Here is a 9,566-nt window from a genome sequence, read left to right on the forward strand (position 1 = left end):
CTATTGCCTGTCTGTTTCCTATTATTTTTTATTATGCTTACATTTACTTGCATGCTGGGCCAGCTTTTAAAGCGAGGTGGGCACAGTCATTTACAAGTGGCTAACGCAGGCTCTCAAATTCTTCTGCTCGTGTACACAAATGTAATGTTTGTGCTTAGGTGTTTTCACAGCATATAAATGCTTTTCCCGCAGCAGATACTACTGAGTAATGCCTGTGGAAGAAAACAAACAAACGTGGCATGTGTTTGCACATGCCCGTCTTTGACAGCAAGCTGCAGAGAGACACGGGTCCCTGCATGAAAGAGCAGCTTGTGTAGCGTGCCCTTCTTCTCTGTGCCAGCGGGCAGCCCGTCCTCGGGATTTATTTGGCCCTGGGCTCTTCTGCGTAAAATCGCCTGGCTTCAATGAACTACCGGCGAAGGGGAGGGATCCCAGGTGCACAGCAGGTGGAAAATGCTCAGCGCAGGCTCAGGCCACATAACGGTGCCCTTTGAGGTTCCTGTCCGTGTGGTTTTGTTGTTTATCCTTCACGTGGGTTTGAAGATCTTTAAAATATTGCATGATACTTTCCGAGCTGTGAAGTAACTGAAGTGATGCGTGGAGTCCTGCGGAGCTAAAAGCAGCACTCCCAAGGGGTGCTGAGGTCTCCGGGGATGTCACACAGCAGGGAATGGGGCATGCAGGGACGTTGCACAGGGTTTGCATTAGGAAGCTCCATCCTCCGTCCTGGAAGCTGGTGGAAATTTCGCTCTCGACTCCCAGAAGAGCGGTAGTAAACCGGTGTTAATGAGAGATACTGGGAGCCTGCAGGAAGGAGCCAAATGCTGTAACTCTGCTTAATGACTGGAAACTTTGCGAAGTCCCATCTTGCTTTGAACAGCTTCGCACACAACCTTTGGCAACAGCCATTTTATCTCCTGTTTTGGAAGCCATGTGCCTCAGCTACGCTGCCACTGAGGGCAGAGCTGCAGGAAGATGGGACTGTTTAAACAGGAAAACAGAAAGACAGCTGCAGCATGTCCAGTTTCCTACTGCGAGGAAGATGAAACCAGTCGAATTTTGCTGAACTATGACTCAGTTCAGTCCAGAGATTCCAATACCATGCAGTAAATGTTACAAGCTCCTTTGAGGGAGAAGAAAAACTCCAATTCAAAGGCACGGGGAGGAAGTGCCCAGCAAGAGACAGATGAAATTGCCAGGAATGATGGATGAGGAAAGCCCGGGAGGGTACCGCTGAGCAGGACCTGAGAGCAAAAGAGATGAATGGCCCTCGCTGACCAGGGCCCGCCGAAAGCCTTGTGATGTGGGTAAGAACAAAAGCGAGCCCCACTTGGTTCTGCGTGGCGGGGAGGGGACGATGATGTGCTGTTGCCTCACTCAGCGGAGCTCCTGGGTGGGTGATGGATGGTGTTCTCGAAGGACGAAGCCACAGTAGATTCTTCAGTTCCTGAAAGGAAAACTCAGCTGGTTCCTCCCTGCTAAGGACAGGCAGCTTGGCTGGCTGCATCAGCGCAGCTCGTGCCAAAAATGATTGGGAGCAGCGTGCTACGCCCATTAAGCTCGGTGGAGAACCTCGCCCATTAATCTTCAGTTAGAGCAAGAGCAGCACGTCTGATAGGGCAGCGTGTGAAGGAGGTGAGCTGGCCTTGTGGGTACACATAAGCAAAGCAGTGCCATGGCAGGGCTGTGCAATGCAGCCCAATGTTGGAATGGGGCTAAGCAAACCAGGAGCAGAAGCAGATGCAAGGGTTTCTGCAAGCATTTCAGTCCTCAGGGTGCTCTGGCACATTGCTGGGGATTGCAGCAAGTTCTGCTGATTCATAACAGCAACCAAGAAGAGTGGGAAATGCTTTCCCTGTGCACTTACTGCTGGTAAACCTGACAGGAGGGTCTGTGGTGGGTGCCATGAGGATGAACAGAAGCCTATCGCCTGCGCCAAGTCTTGGACGTCAAAAAGCAGGAAATGGGAGCAGGGGAATGCCTCCTGCTACAAAGGGTATAGGATTACAAGGAGGGGGTAGAGAAGGTCAAGGTATCCTGAAGTGTTAGTGATGTGGCAAGAAAGTTGCTGGAGAGCCATACTAGAGAGGTTGAGATACCCCAGCCTTCTGCAAGGAAGGAACAAGAGTGACTGGGCCTGGCAGGTAAAAGGAGGAGGGAGCCTGGCTTTGGCAACAAGCATGAGGGCCAAAGAGCACAGGAACATGCAGCAGAACTCCTCTTGCACTATTTTTACCGTCACATTTCCCACTTTTTCACTGCCCAAGGAAAACTGGGCTAAGGTTCCAGTGCCCCACGCCAGCCAGGCAGTCCATCAGCAGGGATAGGAGGAGGAACAGATATGCAGTAAGGCCAACTGTATGTGGGAAGATAAAAGGCAGTGCAGAAACTTGGAGTCGGTGCTGGCTTGTAACTGCACTGGAGGGAATAAATTGGCTTCCTTGCTGCAAAAAAAGGCCTCTAGCAGACCAAGCAAACCTTTGCAGGAGATGTCAGACCAGCCCTGGCAGTGTTGAGGCTGAACTATGTGGGGTCACGCAGCTGAAACTCTTATTCAGGCTTGCAGTGTGTGGTGGGAAGCACTCTTCTTGCTTCCAGTCTGAAGTCTGTGGTTACTGGAATAAATCAATAGTCCTTTATCAGCCTTCCCTTTCCCATAAGACGTAACTGATTCTGCTGGGGCAGTTGTTTCACAGATATTACTCTACCACAGCAAGGTTTCGTCTTCCCCCTGTTAAAACACGGCCTTGTTTCTCAGTGAATCAGCTCTTTCCCAACTTCTTTGTAAACTGCAATTGAGCAAAATATTCCTAGTGCAGAGCTAGGCTCCTCATGCATTTTTTTGGTAGATAACCAAATTCAGAGGCTATTCTTTTCTGCAGCAATCAACACTGTGATATTTATGGCTGTTTTCTTGCTGGACACTGCCCACTTGTCCACAGTGGGGTAGCAGCAGCTATTTCCCATCTGCATCAAAAAGGTGACGTAGTGAAGGATTTCGTGAGCTCATTGTTGATGTAATTTGCCTTTTTAGGATTTCTTTCTGAACCCAAATCCTCAGGAGCCTCTCTTCCTTATGCACCTTTGCCTGCCTACTTTGGTGGGAGCCCTCGGCCTCGGAGCCGTGTGTGTGTGCTTAGCAAACGAGGGCTCACAGATGCAATACCACAGGGAACAATGTGAACCAGGAATGTACTAAAGCCAGAGGCATTGTAACCTAGAGCCTAGCTGAACAATGTGGAAGAAATGCTGTCAAATCTGTGTCTGTGGGAGCTATTATATCCCCAGTTAGCCCCCTCCAAAAGTTTGCTCAGCATGCTGACTTTCCAGGAGCTTTCTTAGTGCTTGGAACAAGTTACCTATCTCCTGCCAGAATCGAGAGAGGAACACGACTGGCTGACGAATACCATATGTTCCAGGCTGGCCAAAGGAAACCTAATTGTATTTTGTTTAGCTTGCCTATTTAGCTGGGTTGCTGTAACAAGGCTGCGTAGGTTTTGTGTGTTGTCTGTGTGTCTTTCCAGAGAAATGGGACTGATCTCTTCTACATGGGAACTGTCGTGGGACAGGTCTGTGTTTCACCCTGGAAATGCAGGGCACAACCTTCTGCCTCTTGCCCTGCCGTGGAAGAGATCCGGGGGGGAGCCAAGTGAAAGGGAGGCAGTTGCCAACAGGAGTGATCAGAAATTGCAGCGCTGAAATCTCATTCTAGGCGGGGAACATCCAGTTCTGAGAATGCAACAGAAACGCTTACGCTGACCAAAAGAATCCCCTCGCCCCCCTTTTTTTTATTTTACCGATTGTTAGTGCATCAGAAAAGTGTGCATTTGGGAATGGGAGCACAAAATTGGATGCTGAATATCTAGATGTAGATTTGCTGCGTTTAAAATGGCTTGAAATTAGAGCTGCAGCAGGCTGCAGAAGTTAGAAACTGATCTGTGTCCTGAGGTCACCGGGGCAGAACAATGCCCCCAGGGGACATAGATCTGAGTTTGCAGAAGTCGAGGTCAGACTGATCAGCTCCAGAGTTCAGTTCCTAGAGGCACTGGATCCTGGATGGAGCTGGAAGAGGGCCTGTTTCCTCTCGTCCCCTCTGTTCCACTGTGCAACATCACATAGAGCTGGTCACCTCTCCCTGATGTGCTTCGTTGTCCCTAAACAGCCAAAATACTTAGGTATTTGCATCGCCTGCTTCTGCAGCATCTAGCCCAACAATCCTCCACTTATGGGGACAGATGACTGGGCATTGTGATGTTGCACACAACAGCTTTGGCTCACCTAAGGCACGAGCTCATCTTCTCTTTCAGGTTGTTGGAGCACGTAGACCCATTCTCCCCAGTTTCCTGGGCAGCCTCAGCAGTGGGGTTAACAGTGGCCTGCTGCAAGTTTTGCATCGGCTAGGAAAGAGTTGTAAGTAGTAAGCGTATGCTGTCTTGGCAGGCGAGCAGAAAAGGGTGGGGGCCTTCATTTCTAGCTGAGCAGAAGAGGGGAACCAGAGCTAAAACGCAGCTGCCACTTTAAATGGCTCTCTTTCCTCACCGTCTCTTATTTATCTCATGCCTTCCTGTTTACAGCGTCATTTCCAGCAGCTCCCATTCTGCTCATGTGGAGGTCAGGTCAACAGGAGGCCTACCCCGTTTCTGAACACCAGGTCAGTGCAAGTGTCTCCACCAGATGCCACCCAGGAGAAACGGGCTGTGGGCCGCTGCTCCCTCCGGTCCCTTGGTGCTGTTGTGCCCAAGCAATGGGTGTGCCAGCTTTGATGGAAGCCAGAATTTGGCACGACCCTTGACTCGCTTCTCTAAGCAAGCCCCCTGCCCTGCCACGTCCTTTCACTCCTGCCATGCTTGTTTACCCGCGGGCTGCCTGCGCCCCGTTCTGCCATGTGCTGTGCTGCCCACACAAGCACACTCAGCTGCGTGCTCAGCGACCCACCTATCGAGATACTCATGCAGCTGAATCACCCTTCGGTGTACACTCATAGCCACGCTCACAGATGGACTCTGATCCTCGTGAGCCAGCCTGAAGTTCTCTTCCAATCTGCCATCCCCGTGTCCTCAAGGCAGGGGGAGGCTCTTCCCTCCTGGATGAAACATAGGCCCTTGCAGTGCGTTTGATCAACCACAACCTAGCCTTGTGTTAGTTCAGGGCTATGGGGAGAAGAGGATGATGCCTGCAGCCCTGTGGTGAGAACTGGTGAATGTTGCCACCTCGTATCTCCAGCCCACATGTGCTCCAAGGTCTGCTATGGAAGGATGCTGGCATGCTGAACACAGTTGCCTCCTTTTGGTGGGGTGAAAGACTTTCTCAACGTCATTTCATGGCTGAATTCCCAGTGCCCTTCCTTGGCCTGTCCCTGCCTGACTCTCATCCTAATGTTTGGGACGGCCACCCTAAGAAATTTTGAGGCCGAGCCCTTGTTGGAGGCCATCTGTCCCACAAATGCGTGTAGGCCTACGCACAGTCCTGCTGATGCTATGATGTGCGCATGTTGGATAAAACGATCCCTGAAATCAAAAACATCTTCAAAACAAAAAAGCCTGAGCATCTCCCGTGACTGCCCCATTCAGTCCACAGCACTTCAGCTCCCCTCCCTCCGTCACTCCGATTCCTCTACCCACGTTGGACCATTTAAGCATTAATGAAGGCCAGATGCATGTTCTGCAAATGCAGGATCGCTGCATTTTGTAGTAGGCTCTGGCTTGGTGCCTCCTTGTCCTTCGAATCCTCAGTACAGCTAATAACAACCAGAGGCAGCCCTCCTCGGTCTGAGGTAGAGCCCACCTCAGCGGTGACGTCTCTGCGACCGCAAAGGATTTCTCGGGGACCTGGAGGGCGACCAGCTTTCGGCTGTCGAGCCCCAGGATCTGGTTTCGTCTCTCACCAGCATTGGCGGGGACGAGCTCGGCATGACTGAGCTGTCCAACAGGGAGGCGGTGAGCTAGGCCAGCGCTAGATTTCTAAGGGAGAAGGAAGGAATTCGGTGTATTTTGGTGCCTGGAAAAATAAGGGATGGATCGTACTAGCAGGAGCTGTCCATGCGGAGAGATAAGAGGAGTGCTGGATAACTACTGTAGCTTGAGGTCTCATCAGCGGCTAACTCGCAGGGCAAGGATGGCTGGAGGTGAGATTGTGCCTTGCTTTTGTGCCATCGTCACAGCAACTTGTGCTTCCTTGCACGGATCTGTGCTTCTTGGCCATCCCTGCTGCAGCCAGCAGGTCGTTGCAGGGCTCTTTGGCTGTCTTCTTGCAGACAAGCGACGTGTGCCGGGGCTTCTCGAGCTCCACGTGGATGTGTGTGTGTAGGGATAGAAAGGGACCACGGCAACCTGCCAAACTGATTGTTGCTGTTTCTTGGAGTGAGAGAGCCCACAAATCAAGTTTTTAGGCCGAAAACTCAATTTGATTCCTCTGGGGAGCAGCGTGGGGTTTTGCACATGGTGACTGTCTGCCACAGAGCGTTGTCCCTTTACGGAAAGCTGGGGCTGGTCTGGGAGCTGGTGGGCATACGTAACCTGCAGCAAGGTGTTGTGTGTTGCTCCTCACCGCTCTGCCACGGGCATGTAGGAAGGGCTGGGCCATGACTGTCATGTTCCTGACCCTAATTTGAGTTTGCAGTCATTTCTGGGGAGGCCCTGTAGTTCCCTGTGGGGGTTCATGGTGGATATTTCCATCACCCGTCAGTCTCTGGCACTCTGGGTCTCGCGCAGCTCCCTAGCAGTGGGTGGGATTTCTGCAAAAAAAGACCCCCTCACCCCCAAACAGGCCCAGACTGCTCAGATGTTCAGCACAGAACCTTCTCTCTTCTCCCCTTCTCTCCCCATCTCCTTCAAGCATACCTGTGGGCAGAGGTGGTGTTATTGGAGCAGCCTATTTGACTGCTATAATATTTTCCACTCGGATCCATTGACTTCTATTTCATGTTTTTGTTGGATCGACACCTTTTGAGAGCAGTTAAAGCTGCTTGTATTTGAATACTTGGCGACAGTGTGTCACTCTGCTATCTTTTCTTGGTTTCACCTCTAGAAGGCAGCGATGATATGTCTATATGCAGTCACCCAAACCAAGTGTGTGTCTCTGTGCCCCCCTCGCTGGCTTTCCTTTACCAGTAAGTCTCTATACTGCCAGATGCACCCTAAAGCAACATAGCATGATTTTATAATGTGTTTAGGGCACATGCATAAAGGAGGTAGGGATTGCCATTTGTTAAGCCCTGCTCTCTTCTAAGGGAGAAGAGGTTTTGCTGCTGTGATTACAGAAGCAAAGTAAGGTCTTTGTTCTAAGTGTGTTTCTTTTTTCCTTATCTGTGATGGCCTGGCATAAAATAAAATGAAAAAAGAAAAAAAAAAAAAGAAGTCAAAAGAGCTCCTGTGCATGGCTGAGAGCTAATCTTCCTGACACTTCCTGCTCAACCCACTCACTGTCTTGTTTTGAACCCCCAAAAGTGGCACCAAGCCTGTGGTCCTTCCCTGCCAGGGTCTCTGGTTTGGTCAGGGGGACATTCAGCTCCTGTGGGTCTGCCCCCCAGACCTCTGGCCCCATATCCACCACCCTGTGGCTGAGGAAAAAGCAACCTGGGGGCAAACTAGAACTGCCTGACCAGTAGCAAACTAACAGAAAGGATAAATGTAGGACTTGTGATGCAGCTTTTCTCATTAAGATCATTACTTGTGTTTTTTATTTCCCTTTTTTCCCCCTCTCTGTTGAACCATTGGTTTTCATGAAACTTCCAGGACTGAAGAATGTTAAAAACAATTGACAGATAGATAGGGTTACACCCTCTGCTGTATGGTAGGAAATCATTTCATTTGCCCAGAAATGGAGTCCCTATAGGAAGAGAAAAATAGCTACATGAGCTGAGGTGAGAAAAAGAAAATAAAACCAGATCCAGCGAGGTGGGAATTATCATTTCATGCTCACTGAACGTTGCCATCTCTTGTTGAATGTCATCGTGAAGCTTGTGATGTTTGTGGATTTTATTTGAGACTTGTGGTCTTTATTTGAGCTCCTGGAATCAAGAGGCTGAATGAGATTCTCAGCTTTCTATTTATTTTTATTTTTTTTAGACTAGCATTTCCAGCTCTCTTGATCCTGGAAGAAAACAACTTCACTTGAAAATATGAAGCCTCGAGGGTCCAAATGAGAAAACAGATGAAAAATACTCCAAATACTTTTGGGTTGGTTAAGTCTTATTATTTTGAAGGCTATATCATTCTGTTCTAGGGCCACACACAACATTTTTGAAAGATTAAAACTGGCAACACTCATGCTTTTTATCCAAGGGGTTTTACAGAGTGCGTGAATTTTAGTGGCTATTGTGAATGTGGGCATGGGGGGGTGATATTGCAAGCAGCCCCTTGCAGGCCTGTGGACTTCTTGGGTAAGGCTGAACACAGCCCCTGCCTCGCAGAGTTCATGAACCAGGCATGATAGCAGTCTGCAGCGCTGCTTTCCCCTCTTCTGTTTTCTGTTATCCATCTATAAGGAAGGGAGGGAGTGAATTGCCTGTGAAGCGCGGGAGAGAGGCAGGAATTTAAATCCAATTTGCTGCAGCTCTTCCCGTCACCCACCTACAGAGCAGCACCGCGGCGGTGGGAGAAGCAGCGAGGCATTTCACGACACGAAGGTGCCCTGCCCGTGGGACAGTGAGCCCAGACGGGTGTCCTGTGGGGTAGGGCAAGGGTGAGAAGAGCTCCTGCAAACAGAAAAACAGGGGCTAGGCAACGCCAGTCACAGACACTCCCCCTGACCATGGTGGTTGCTGTTGTTGTTGTTGCTGCATTTAAAACAATATGCAAGGAACCATCCAATATCCTAGGGCTTTTGTTTATCTAGATTTTTACGAGGAAAAAAAAAAAAAGAGAGAGAGAAAAAGAAATGAGAGGGGAAACACAAGCATTCCTTCCAACCAGAAAGTCATGAGTTTTGATTCAGTCTAATTACACAAGTGATATTTTTATAACCTCTGTGAAGTCTCCTCGCCTTCTTGGTGTGTCTCCATTGTTTATGTGAGAGTGGCCAGGTAGCCAAGGCAAAGCAACGTTGCGAGAAAATATCCCTTTGGCCTTGGAATACGCTGCATTCTCTTTTTGGCTTCATAAACAAGCCTGTTTTCCTGCTTTCATACCTCTCAGGTTCTTTTTTTTTTGTTGCTCCTGTCTATAAAGCAGAGTTACTCACACTGTGCCCAGCTCTGGGCCCTGCTGGCAGCTCGGTGGCATCCCTTAGGCATGCATGAAATAATGGCTCCAGGTCTCCAGTGTATGAAATCACCACTGCTCCTCCCTTTTGGTTTGCAACGAAGAAGTGTGACCTGTGGGGTAAGGGGTGCCCAGCCTTGGTTGTGCCCAGAGCACGCACAGATGTGTGTAATGGGGTAACTAATGGGCAGGGGTGTCTCTAGGAAGGGAACACCCAATTTCCTTGTTGGTTTTACAGTATTAGGAAGGATCCCTCTGTAGCTTCAGCTGGCAAAGTGTTCTGCAATTTCTGGGCCCTGCTTGGCCTTGGATGAACACAGGCAGTGCTCAGCATGCTTGCAGACTGGCCTCCTTGCAGTTGTCACA

At 49.7% G+C, this 9,566-nt stretch overlaps 2 long non-coding RNA genes across 4 annotated transcripts in view; one reads left to right on the plus strand and one right to left on the minus strand.

Annotated features, from left to right (window-relative positions):
- Nucleotides 1-718: 718 nt before the first annotated feature.
- The window catches only part of LOC137857215 (uncharacterized), a 183,194-nt gene continuing 174,346 nt past the window's right edge, over nt 719-9,566 (plus strand). Inside the window, exon 1 of one of the 2 annotated variants that reach the window (XR_011097011.1) lies at nt 719-1,307. This is a non-coding gene — a long non-coding RNA (uncharacterized lncRNA). The remainder of the gene's footprint in view (nt 1,308-9,566) is intronic. The other variant, XR_011097012.1, reaches the window with a different exon arrangement.
- On the minus strand, nt 7,876-9,328 carry LOC137857217 (uncharacterized). 2 transcript variants are annotated; one of them, XR_011097015.1, is made up of 3 exons: nt 9,181-9,328; nt 8,571-8,695; nt 7,876-8,478 (listed from the first exon to the last, which is right to left on the minus strand). It is a non-coding gene; the product is annotated as an uncharacterized lncRNA (long non-coding RNA). The 2 variants fall into 2 exon arrangements; XR_011097014.1 differs by having other exon boundaries at nt 7,876-8,695.

Source organism: Anas acuta, chromosome 5, assembly GCF_963932015.1.
Source record: "Anas acuta chromosome 5, bAnaAcu1.1, whole genome shotgun sequence".
Taxonomy (NCBI): Eukaryota; Metazoa; Chordata; class Aves; order Anseriformes; family Anatidae; genus Anas; species Anas acuta.